Below are 13,965 nucleotides of genomic sequence, written 5' to 3'. Positions count from 1 at the left end.
GAAATACTGAAACCTAAGTTCTTGTTTTAATAAAAGTGTAGAAATAATCATTTTCAGTCACATCAAGTTAAATGAACCACAGAAATCGTGAAGTTAAAAACAAATCAGTTATCATTTGATAGTTCCGTTTAGTTTATTACAGTTAATGATCTTCAATTGAATTTGCAGCTCTCCGAGTTTGTTTGGAAGTAGGCCATCACATGCCGAGATGAAATATCAAGTCATTTAAATTAGATACTGAGCATGCTCATAGGAAGTACTTACTCTTAGAGACTGCAGTGTAGTTCAGTTTTATTCTAGTGGAAAGAGCAGAAAAGAGACCATGGTGTGCCCTTTTGTCATCCTGTCAGGGAGCATATAAACCAGAAGCTTAAAACAAAGTGAAGAAGGCAGGTTTTTAACAAAAGGCTATTTGGTGAGTTAATTAGCTGTTTTATTCTACTTTGTAATCCTTAGTAAGGCTCTGTATGTCTTTACTTAGATCTGCTGCTTGTTTTATACTAAGCTGAAGCTTTATGTAGCAAGTAACTTGGCAGGGATTGGGAGAAAATTGTTTCTGCCATCCCAGTCTTTTCTTTGAAATATTTTCAGTACATTTCTAAGGTGACAGGTTCATAAATTGCTATGATAATACTGCTTTGTGTTCTTCACAAATTTCATTTGCTCACTGGTGCTGAATAATGCTGGCAAAATGGTGTACTGGGGGAGTTCAGGATTTGTCTGTTTGGATAGTTTAGCATGTATGTTCTTCTAGTTTAATGAAATCAGAATTTTTGCTTTTACATTTCTATACTAAATCTAAAAAGTAGTAGGTAAGACCAATTTAGTGTAAGAGTGTGAATTCTTTAAAGAAAATGAGAAGGATAGGTTGTGATAGGTACATATTTTTAAAAATATAGTTCAAAAATAAATGCGCTTTGTAAGGTAATCAGTCATTTAAAATACTCTAAAATAAAGTGGGATTCACAATGTATTTGTAAAATGTTACAATGATTCAGTATTCATATTTATAATTCATACTGTTTTAAGTTATTGAATTAGCTATAGAAATGTTTGGAGCACAATAACAGTTTTTGCTGTTTGCTGTTCTATTACTTCCCTTGAGCTCATATTATGGTGATTGCTAAGAAAATAATCTTACTTAAATGTTTTGTGATATTTATTATCCAAAGTGTTCATGTTTTACCATGAAATTAAAGGGGAGGATTTGGGGCATTTTTTCCATATTATGTTCCCATAATATCAAGTAATATTTAAAATCTATACATTATTATTTCATAATGAACATGGTTTTGATTATGTACTTATAATAGATAAATTTGGCAACCAAATCTTCAGGGTATTCTCCTGGAAATTAAAATTGCATACTGCGCTTGAGATAAATCGTTGAGTTTGAGATTTCAAGGAAAAAGCATAAAATTACCGTATTTATTTCCTTGGGGGAAATAGTGTTAGCAAGTGTGAATGTCAGGTATGGAATTGGAGGAACAGAGGTGCTTTCAATAGTTCTAGAAACACAATGTGCGGGGTGGGAGGAATAGGAAGAGAATACTAAAAGCTTAGTGCCTTCAAATGCCGGGCAATTATGTGATGCTTTCCTAAAATATATTTTGTGAACTACCCCCACTATGCCATTTTCCAGGATTGGCACATGTGAAGGAGGGGGGTGTATACTTAAGCTTGTGTATTCACAACAAGGGAGGGTTAGCAGTTACAGATAAGGACTAGGTGACAATACTCAAAAAATGTATTCCCACTTCTAAATACTGACTCACTTGTGTGACTTTGGGCAGCATGCACACCCTGTTTATTTCCACTTAATTTTAATATAATACTTTACCATGGTAATAGGATCATTTAAGGTTTCTAAAGTTATAAGATTATTTCTTGGACTGTTGCAAAGATTCATGAGGGCCATAAGTCATTTACAGATAGCTACTGTGGGGAAAAAAAACAAGCATTGCTTTTACAGAATCAGCTGCTTTCTTTTTTAATTAAAAATATTTCAAATGTGTAAAATGTATAACTCTTGTGGTCTTTGAAACTCATTTACCAGAAATACGTATTCCATGTATATTATATAATAAAAAAATGACAGATTTTAATTTTTTTCTCTCATATTTAACCCAGACTATGGATAATTATGAAAATTTCATGGCAAAATTATACTTTACACTGTTTTCTCCTATGTATTTATTTATTCCCAGTTACCTCTAATCACAGATCTTCATAGATCTCCAATAGAAGGTAACTAATCAGACAGCAACATCATACAATAATTATGTAATGTGGTAAATATAGCTACAAAGGCAGGCATATCACAAGATAAAAGTATATCAAAGTAACACATCGTACACCTTAAATTTACCAATGTTATGTGTCATATATATTCAATTAGAAAGAATTCGATGAAGAATCGATGGAAGATCTATTGAAGAAAAATATTGAGACATTCTGGGAAAATGGAAGGGGAGGGGACTATGAAAAGAGAAATCACTGATGACAAGGATTTCATTGTCAGGTTTTTAAAGATTAAGCATACACCTGTTTATCTTGTTCATTTCCAAATCATTAAGTTCATCAGATCACTTATTTAACTTAACATCTGCCAATTAAGGAGCATTTGTTTCCAACTTTTATGAAGTTCAGTAGTGCTTAAAAATCTCAAGGTCTTACTTGAAAATGGGATCTACTATGGTCACGTAAGTTTGGGCACTAATGAGTCTTAATAAGGGCTTGTTAATAGCAGAAATTCTTAGCTTGTAACAGCTTGTTCAGAACTTTATTCTAGAACTTCATTTTCTCTGGAATACGTTTACTTTTGGAAAACTAATACATGATATTAAACATTTAGCAAACATTTTAATAATTCTGAATATGAACCCTTATATTAAAATATCTGGGTAAGTGAAGGAAGAATTATGGGTTTGCTTATATCTTCCAGAAAATTGCCTCAGTTCTTTTGTCATTTTGTATTTAGAAGATCAATCTTAGAATTACAGTGTAAATGCGATAAAAGAGTATAATTAGATTTAGTGATAGTAACAGTGTTATGAACTGAAAGTACATTTTTGAAAGCCCAAACTCTACAAGTATAGGCAGTGAATACTATATGAAGAATTTGGGACACAATATGACCATGTAAAGTTTTTGATAATTCTCACGAGTTCTCATTCATTCTCTTAAAGATACTTCTAGATCACTCCTGTGGAGAAACAAATTAATTTTTTAAAATAAGGTTTGTAATGAGAAATAAGTGATCACTTATTTGCAATCTGATGAACCTGTGTTCTAATCTAGCTCTTGGCCACTTGTGACTGTGGGCAAGTATCTTCATTTCTCTATTCTCTGTGTTTTCAGTAGTACAATCGAACAGAGAGTTTCTCCCTCCTGGTGTACAGCAGTCAGACACTGTGCACCAAGTTTTACAGTGGGGAATTTGGGGTTGCTTTATTTGCAGATTGCTAAGCAAGGAGAATGGGAAGCTGTATCCCTTAAAACCCAAACTCTCCAATGTCTTAAAATTCGGGGCTCTTAAGGGCAAAAATCATGAGTAAGGGGTTCAGGGTTGTGTGGACTGTATTGATTGGTCAGTTCTTATGCAAGCTTCAGCAGTCAACTCCTGGCAGCATCCTTTCCAGATCTACAGTATGATGGCCAGGTGATGGAACAGAGAGTCAGTGACATTATCTTAAGAACAGAGGTATATATCAGGCTCCATTCTTCTGTATTAACTTGCTTGCAGGCAGGCTTGCAGACCCCAGGTCATGACTACATGCCAGTGGGACTTTGACTCTTAAGGAGGGCTAATTCAATAATGTTAACTAAAAGTTAAATTCTAATATATTTAGTCTGTTATGACTTGCTATCTGTTTCAATAGTAAACAAATATCTATATATATATATATCTTTTAGATTTAGTTTTGAGAACTTAATTTTATATAAAGAACTTAGCATAATGTTAGTTACAAAATAGGTGTTCAATAAATGTTTGTCTCCTTATCCAAATAATTACGTTTTCAGTATTAAAATTTTTTCAAAATATTACTATCCTATTTGAAATACCTATCAAGAGAAGTATACTGATTTATAAATAATAGTGTACTTGGAATCTCTTTATAATAATATATTTTTAAGTCAGAATATAAATGATAAAATATTAAAAGACTCTCAATGGCTTAGCCAACTTTTATAAATAGAGTAATTGCTGAATAATTGTACGTTCCAGCTGTGTTTGGCCTGTAGGCAAAATGATGAATATTTTGTCTTAAGAAATACTTCACATTTGTTTTTATTATTATACAAACCATTTTAAATAAGTAAAATCACATTTAGTGAAGTATGAGCTCTTAAATTAGTTGAAATTCAACAGTGCCTGGCACACAATTGGCACTCACTAAATGTTTATTGAATTAAATTTTTGTTCTTTTCATGTTTTTCAATCTATATCAATGAATAAAGTTGCTTAAAAGCTTATATTTGTGTTTCCTTGTTCTCTACTTTAGTGAAAATTGCTGTTCTTTAAAAACAAAACCCTTTTCATACCATTATTGTTTAAGAAACATGTAAATTATTAGACTCCATTATATAATCTCCATAAATGAGCTGCTAATGTGAATTGCCAGGGACATGAAATTTTGGTGAAATCTGGGCCAATTTAACCCTTAACATAGCAAGGTTGTTCAGCCATCAGAGATTGAATGGGTGCATGGGTTGGCATTGGAAAAACGTGTCTAATACTGTGTGTTTAGTTCCATAATGTACACTAGTGTTTCTCTAATACAATTCTTCCAAGACTAGGTTTTTGGCAAATTCAACATAAAACTACTACTAACTCAGTATAAAACTACTTTATTTTCATATGAAATCTCATTGGTATAAATGATTTACGATCGATACCTCAAAAGTATAGGCAGTAGGAAGGTCCAAGATGGCAGAATAAATGCTATATCTGCTGTGTCTCATGATCACTTTAAAGTTACAACTAAATAATAGAACAGTCAACCTCGAGAAACACCTGAACAAAACCCCTACAACTAAGGATATAAAGAAGAAGCTACATTGAGACTGGTAGGAGGGGAAGAGACGCGAAACAGGCTGACCCCAATCCCGCAGGTAGTGGTTGAGACCAGGAAGGGCATCGGTGGCAGAGGTATTCCCTGAAGAGTGAGGGGTCCCAGTCACACACCAGACTCCCAAGCCCAGGAGTCTCATGCCAGGAAGACGTGTTTCCTCTACATCTGATACTGAAAATCAACAAGGATTCCCTCTTTCCATACCAGTGAGACACAAGGTAGCTGGAAACGCAGATATCCTCTTCAAGGGCCCATGCACAGACTCATTCACTTGCAAGCACTCACCCTGGGCTCTGGTGGAGGCAACTCAGGAGGCACCAAAAACATACAAGTACAGAGAAGTCTGAGTTGTGTGGCTTCAAAGTGAGAGCTAAAGGGACAGCAGCCATTACGCCTATGTGGAGCCTCCCTCACGTGTAGCTTACAGGAGGACACCATCTTTCCTGTGTCGACCCAACCCATTAGGCCAAATCTGAGACCCCATTGATCGGGTAAAATTTGCACATGGGTGCACCACCTTGGTAACTCTTTAGACCCCTCCCTGCCCATCTAGTGCAGCAGCACCTGGGACACTCTCAGTTCCTGGGCAGCCAGCCCATCCCCGCAAGCTGCAGGCAGCTTATACAGCAGTACACAGCCTGTGGCAGCCTGGGAAACTCAGTGACAGGCAGTCAGCCCTAGCTTGCACTGTAGCCCTTCTTGGATGCCTCTCAGGGATCTGTGGGCCCTTGGCAAGAGGTGACTGGCCATAGTGTTCTCATGTTTTGTGAAGGGGCAACAGACTCAGCCCTGAATCTACACTACAGTGCAAGAACTGTATTTTTAAAGATAAGAAATACAAATAATAAAATGGCAATAACTACGTACCTATCAATAATCACTTTAAATGTAAATGGATTAAATGCTCCAATCAAAAGACATAGGGTTACTGAATGAGTAAGAAAACAAGACCCATACATACGCTGTCTACAAGGGAGAGTTCAAAAGACACACATAGACTGAAAGTAAATGGATGAAAAAAGAGAGAGGACCCAGAAAATTAAATCAGAAAGGAAGGAGTAGAAGTAACAACCAACAGTACAGAAATACCCAAAAAAAAAAAAAAAATTAAAATACTACAAGCAATTATATGCCAACAAATTGGACAATCTGGAAGAAATGGATAAATTCCTCAAAGCATACAATCTTCCAAGGCTGAATCAAGAAGAAACAGAAAATCTGAACCAACCAGTTACTACTAATGACGACGAATCAGTAATCAACAAGCTCCCCACATACAAAAGTCTTGGACCAGATAGCCTCACAGGTGAATTTTACCAAATATTCAAAAAAGAATTAACACATATTCTTCTCAAACTATTCCCAAATATTCAAAAGAGGGGAGGCTCCCGACTCATTCTATGAGGCCACCATTACCCTGATTCCAAAACCAGACAAAGACATTACAAAAAAGAAAATTATAGGCCACTATCCTTAATAAACATAGATGCAGAATTCTATGTGACAAAATATTAGCGAACTGAATTCTGCAATGCATTAAAAAGATCATACACCACAATCAAGTGGGATTTATTCCTGGTATGCAAAGTTGGTTCAAGATCTGCAAATCAATCAACATAACACCACACAAAATGAAAAATGAAAATCATATCAAAATATGCAGACAAAAACATGTTTGAGAAAATCCAGCATCCGTTTATGATAAAAACTCGCAGAAAAGTGGAATAGAAGTAACATATCTCAACATAATAAAGGCCACATATGAAAAACCCACAGCTAACGTCATACTCAATTGGGAAAAGCTAAAAACATTCCCTTAAGATCAAGAACAAGACAAGAAGACCCACTTTCACCATTTTTATTCAACATTGTCCTAGCCACACAATGAGACAAGAAATAAAAAGCATCCAAATTGGAAAGGAAGAAGTAACACTGTCATTATTTGCAGATGACTTTATACATACATAGAAAACCCCAAAGAGTCCACCAAAAACTATTAGAACTGATAAATGAATTTAGTAAAGTAGCAGGATACAAACTTAATATTCAGAAATCAGTAGCATTTTTACACATCAATAATGAACTATCAGAAAGAGAAATTAAACAATCCCGTTTACAATTGCATCCAAAAAAAATAGGAATAAATTTAACCAAGGAAGTAAAAGACCTGTACTCAGAAAATTATAACATTGAAGAGAGAAGTTAAAGAAGGTACAAATAAATGGAAACATACCATACTCATGGGTAGGAAGACTTCATACAGTTAAAATGTCCATACTACCCAAAGCAATCTATAGGTTCAATGCAATCCCTATCGAAATACCAATGGCATTTTTCACAGAACTAAAACAAATAATCTTAAAATATATATGGCCATGTAAAAGACCCAGAATAGCCACGGCAATCTTGAGAAAGAAGAACAAAGCTGGAGGTATCACACTACATGATATCAAATTATAGTACAAGGCCATAGTAATCAAAACAACACGGTATTGGCATAAAAACACACGTAGATCATTGGAACAGAGAGCCCAGAAATAAATTCATGCCTATATAGTCATCTAATTTATGACAAAGGAAGCAAGAATTTACATTGGGGTAAAGACCGTTTATTCAATAAATGGTGCCGGGGAAACTGGATAAATACATGCAAAAAATGTAACTGGGCCAACTTCTTATGCCATATACAAGAATAAACTCAAAATGGATTCAAGACTTAAACATAAGACCAGGAACCTCCTAGGAGTAAATATAGGCAGTAAACTCTCAGATGTTACTCTTAGTAATATTTTTACTGACATATTTCCTCGGGCAAGGGAAATAAAAGAAAATAAATGGGACTACATCAAACAAAAGTTTTTGCACAGCAAAGGAAACCATCAACAAAACGAAAAAAAACATCCTACTGAATGGGATAAGGTATTCTCCAATGATACATCTGATAAGGGGTCAATATCCAAAAATCTATGAAAAACTCATACAACTCAACACCCAGAAAACAAACAATCCAATTAAAAGTGGGCAAAAGAGTAGTAGGCTCCATAGCTCAGGGGTTAGAGCACTGGTCTTGTAAAAATGGGCAGAGGAACTGAATAGACATTTTTTTCAAAGAGGTCATACAAATGGCCAGTAGACATGAAAAGATGCTCAATGCCATTAATCATCTAAAACACTAATTGAAAAGACATATATATCCCTATGTTCATTGCAGCTCTATTTATAATAGCTAAGCTATGGAAACAGTTGAAGCCTAATAGTAGACGATTGGATAAAAACAGGTAGCACATATATACGATGGAATATTACTCTGCCATAAAAAAGAATGAAATCTTACCATTTGCGACAACTTGGTGGATGTAGAAGGCATTATGCTGAGTAAAATAAGTCAGATTGAGAAAGACACTTACCATATGATCTCACTTACCTATGGAATCTAAAGAACAAAATAAATGAACAAACAAAACAAACAGACCCATAGATACAGAGAACAAACTGATGGTTCTAGGTTTGAGGAGGGTTTGGGGACTCGGAGAGAAAGGTGAAGGGATTAAGAAGTACAAATTGGTAGTTACAAAAGAGTCACAGGAATATAAAATACAGTCTGGGGAATATATTGTCAATAATATTGTAAACATTATGTATAGTGTCAGATGGATTATTAGAGTTATTGGGGGGATCACCTCATAAATTATATAAATGTCTAACCACTCCATTGTACAACTGAAACTAATAAAGTATATGCAGTAGTTCCCCCCTTACTCGTAGAGAATCCCAAAGGATGCTGGAAACCGTCAATAGTACCAAACCCTGTACACACACTGTTTTTTTCCTATCCATACATACCGATGAAAAAGTTTAATTTATAAATTAGACACAGTAAGAGGTTAACAACAATAACAAAACAACAATTATAACAATGTACTGTAATAAAAAATTTGTTAATGTGGTCTTTCTCTTTCAAAATATCTTATTTATAGTTCTCACCTTTTCACTGAAAGGAGGTACTTTACGGCTTCTCTTTGTCATCTCTGAATTTCAAGCATAGCTGCTCTTACACTTTGGGTCATTAATTAAGTAAAATAAGGGTTACTTGAATGCAAGTGCAACGATACCTTGACAGGAGATATGATAGCTTTTCCGCTGTCTAGCACACATCTTTGGGATTGTTTTTCCAGTTCAGATGAACAATGATGTAATTTTTTTTCTGTCTGTCAAGAAGTATATTTTGTATATAACCAGATTTTTCCTTGGAGCTATACTTTTTCCTTAAGAATAAATCTCTGAAATTATAGTTTAAGTCAATGAGAAAGTATGGTTTATCCACTAAAAGTGAGTTTATTATAAGTACTTCAGAAACATGTTTTTCCTTTGAGGACAAGTTGCTTATGGCAAGAAAGGGAGAATTGCAGTAATTAGCATTTAACCAGCAAAATCCATCTGGGATATGGAAAACGTAATCTTCGGAAATAGTGCAACAATCATTCTATATGAATAAGTAGAAATTGTACAGTAGAGGATGTGAATGTTGGGAAACTTAATTAGCATATCTGTTTCCTTGTTTGTCCGAGACCTTCTCATTTTCACTACCTTTTCTTCACTTCCCTTAAGAGTTTATGAGGAAGCAGGAATTATTTCATAAATAAAGAGTTGATGTGTTTATAGATTTTAACAATGACATTTGATAGTTACTGATGTAATTCTAGACGTTAATAAGAAAGCTTAGCACATTGGATGCTTTCTAGGGTTTATGGAGGAAAATGACGTTGTATACCTTTTTCTTTTTCATACTTCAAAATTATAAAATAATACTGTAAAAATATTACAGACATAAAGGTTATGAATGAGAACACCCATAGATTTACCATCTTTCATAAGAAAAAAGAAATTGCCCAATACATTTAAAACCTTGTTCTTCGTGTGAACCATTTATTACTGTATTGCACATTTCAATTTATCTGCTGTGTTTCCCTGAAAATAAGACCTAGCTGGACAATCAGTTCTAATGCATCTTTTGGAGCAAAAATTAATATAAGACCTGATATTATATTACATTATATGTGGTCTTATAGTAAAATAAGACCAGGTCTTATATTGATTTTTGCTCCAAAAGTCACATTAGAGCTGATTGTCCCGCTAAGTCTTATTTTAGGGGAAACATGGTATCACTTCAAACCCAGTAGGATGGCTATAATCAAAAAGATGGCAATAACATATGTTGGCAATGATGTGGGAACATTCCAACTCTCCTTTGTTGCTGTCGGGAATGTAAAATAGTGTAGCTGCTTTGAAAACAGTTTGGAAGTTCCTCAAAAAGTAGAACAGAGTTACCAAATGACCTGGCAGTTCTACTCCTAGATATATACCCAAGAGGTTTAAAAACGTGTACACAAAACATGTATGTGAATATTCATAACATTATTCATAGTAGCCAAAAGGTGGAAACGACTCAAATGATAACTCTTAAATGGGTGAATACAGTACAGTATATTCGTACAATGGAATATTCCTTGGTGACAAACAGAAATGAAGTGCTGATACATGCTACAACATGATAAACCTTGAAAACATGTTAAGTAAGAGAAGCCATTCACAAAGGTCCGCATAGTAGATGATTCCATTTGTAGTAAATGTCCAGAATAGACAAATCCATAGACAAAAAATACGTTGAAGGTTGCTAGAAGCTGGGGAGAGGAGGTAATGAGGGGTGACTGCTTGTTGGATACAGATTTTCTTTTAGGGTTATGAAAATGTTCTAACATTGATTGTGGTGATGGTTGCACATTTTTTGAATATACTAAAAACCATTCAGTTGTACATTTTAAATGGTTGAATTCTATGGTATGTGAATCAAAGAAGCTGTTATTTTAAAAAGTAATACTAGATCATTATGAAGAAATTGGAAAATACAGAAAGCTAAAAATAAGACCATAAAAACTACTGGTAATTTCACCAACCAGAGAAACATTTTTTTGCATATTGCTTTCTAGTTTTCTCCTCCATTATGTATTCCCCATGTATACATATGTTCTTCTATAATTAGGATCATATAAATATAGAGTTATAATTCTTCCTTTTCACCTGACAGTTTATCTTGAGCTTTTTCTAAAAGATTTTTTAAATTATTTCTATTGTAAAACATTATACATGCTTATTGTAAAAAATACGTAAAAAATGAATTGACATCATGCTAATTAAAGATTTGCTTTTTTTTTCAAATTTTCTAATGTCTGTTAGCTTAGTCTGTCTTTCGGTCACTTTCTTTTTCATTTTATTTTAAAGAGTTACTGAGTAGTGGAGAAAATAATTGAAAGTGTCATGTTGAGTTTGAGAAAAATCGATGAAATTAGTGGTTTCATGCTTCTTTCTATAGCAAGGATTATAAAGATTCTGGTGAGCCACAGATAGCTCCTGATCCATCCATCTGAGGGGAATATGGCCTAAAAAGAGATAACTTCTGTCAAATAATTACATAAACATGGGAACATATACACAGTTTAGACCCAGGTGACCTAAACCTCCAAAGATGGGGTGACCTAAATATCTGAAGACTTACCCTTCTGGGGTGAGTGCTGTGAACAGGGTGAGAAGTGTGCAGAGTGTGAGGTGGCACAAAGGAGCACGGGATTCCTGCTGCCCCACGATCTTAGAGAGTGCAAAGCTTCCCAGACAGATGATGTCTGTGTGGGGTTTCTAAGGATGATTAAGAATTTGCTAAGCAGAGAAGCAAGACCAAAGGCTTAAGAGCTCTTCAAGGGACAGTTACTTACTTTAGTGCTGCTAGAGTATTGGGTGTGAGGTGCCTGGGGACAGGGAGCTCAGGCAGGTAATGAAGGCAAATCAGAACAGTGTTGTGTGCCATGCCAGGGAACATAGACAATTCTGTAGGCACTGATGGGCCATTTTTAAGCGTTTAAATATGGGGGCAGAACAGGACAAATCTGATACTAGGATAAACCAACAGTGTGGAAGATAAATTAGAGGGGGAGGAGATTGGTTATGGATTCCTCAATGTTTGAAATGATATGATTGAACATAGGACAAGGATTTTAAACTATGGCAGCAGAAACGGAGAGAAAGTAGATGCAATGGAAGTTGAGGAGACAGAATCTTAGGGTTTGATAAGCTGGACGAGGCAGTAGCAAATGGGAGGGGAAGGACTAGTCTCCAGCATTTGGATTATATTTGAGATGAGAAATTTAGGAGATTAAACAGGTTTAACTGGGAATAAAGAGGTTTGGACATTTTGAGTTTGAAATATAGATAGGATATTTCTTTTGTTCAGAGAGCAGAAATTACGTGTAGGTCCCTGCAGAGCAGGAAGAAATATCAGGGCAAGAGATATAGGTTAGAATGGATACGTTTAATTAAAACACCAATACTGTTATTGAATAACAACAAGAGTCATTAAATAAGGAGTGAATTAAATCACTTGAGGATGGAGGATGTAAATGAAAGACTATTGAAGATAGAACCTTAAAGGAAACCAAATGTCTAGGTGATGGGCAGAGGAGACCTAGAAGAAATGGTTAGCATGAGAGAAGCACAAAAGTGAGATTAGGAAAACCAAGAGAGAGGAACATAACTGTGTCAGGTACTACACATCAGTCCAGTGAGATAAGGACTAAGAAGGATCCTTTGACTTTGTCCGTTAAGAAGACATTAGCGACCATCACTGAGGGAGTGTGGAGGGTAGAAGTAATTTTACAGTTAGTGGAGGAGTGAATGGGGTGGGATGGAGTGCAAACAACCAGTGGAAGCGAGTCTTTTGGCTGAAAAAGAAAAGTGAAATTCATTGACAAGATCCATCAAAGAATGGGAATAAAGCGTTTTCACCTGGTTAGTGGAAGCCCCGTAGAAGAGAGGAGATTGAAGATGCAGGAAAGAACCAATTGTTAGAACAAGGTCCCAGGGAAATTGGGAAGAAAACAGGTGAGAGATACAGAATGGAGGGTAGGCACCTCAACTTCTGAAGACCTGAAGGAAGAAATACGAATGGGCAGAATTACAGTTAAGAATTGAGGTGTAGGGCAACTAAAGTTTACTTGGAGGCGCACGAGGGGTTCGGTAGGTGGCTTAAGGAGAGTAACAAAAACTTCAGAAGGGAGAATGAAAGCGAATTTAAAAGTTGCCTGCCAATTGGTATTAAGAACCCTTCTGAAGCTGGACTCCAGGACTTGTTTATCACATAAATCTGAGTGGGTAAATGCTGGCTTTCAGTTAAAAGCAAGCATATTTCTTTCTTTCTTTTTTTCCCTTTCCAGAATATAGTTGCTTATTAAAAACAGTTTCTTCTTTGTAATACTTGGAACCCCAGTTTAAGCTTGTTTAGGTTAGCCAAAAAAATTATTTTTATGTGAAATATAAAAATGTCAGTTAAAAATAATACAGAAGCTATAACAGAATCCAGACATTGAGTAACAGAGATGGCCAAGGTAATATGGGCTCTGACATGCTAACAGCTGAGATTTTAGCCACATGTGTGTCAGCTGAAGTTTTAGCAGTGTGTATGTGTGTGTGTGTGTGTGTGTGTGTTGCATATAAGTAGTTTGGATAACAACCTTCACCCCAACCCACTTTGTTACATTTTTAACAATTTAAAAGCATTTTTGTATTTGAAATCATATATTCGTATTTTTCTGAAAAAAGTCTTAATAAGTTATATAAAGGACCCAATCCTAATCCTTGAGAACCCTTTTTAAAATGTATTTAGCAATTTTAAAGCAATCTCAAACTATTTACCAAGTTTAAAGAAATCTTTTCTAACCAGTTGGTACTGAAGAGCTAAGTTCTTCTAGCGATCTCATTATAGCGCAAAGGCGTGCTGGGTTTTGATTTTCTGACTAAATTTGACTAATCTCCAAAGGTAAAGTGATAATTTTAACAATTTGTC

General features: G+C 35.2%; 1 protein-coding gene across 21 annotated transcripts in view; it reads left to right on the top strand.

Moving 5' to 3' along the window:
* PLEKHA5 (pleckstrin homology domain containing A5) overlaps nucleotides 1–13,965 on the top strand; it is a 204,977-nt gene that overhangs the window by 80,429 nt on the left and 110,583 nt on the right. Inside the window, exon 1 of one of the 21 annotated variants that reach the window (XM_074325961.1) lies at nucleotides 397–415. The exons of the other annotated variants lie outside the window; for them this stretch is intronic. The gene's annotated coding sequence lies outside the window, so the exon portion shown is untranslated. Of the gene's footprint in view, nucleotides 1–396; nucleotides 416–13,965 lie in introns of those variants that run through there. 21 annotated transcript variants of the gene reach the window in all.

The sequence above is a fragment of the Rhinolophus sinicus genome, linkage group LG02 (genome assembly GCF_036562045.2).
Source record: "Rhinolophus sinicus isolate RSC01 linkage group LG02, ASM3656204v1, whole genome shotgun sequence".
Lineage (NCBI taxonomy): Eukaryota > Metazoa > Chordata > Mammalia > Chiroptera > Rhinolophidae > Rhinolophus > Rhinolophus sinicus.
Note: the sequence above shows the minus strand (reverse complement) of the source record. Positions and strands in the feature narration are given on the sequence as shown.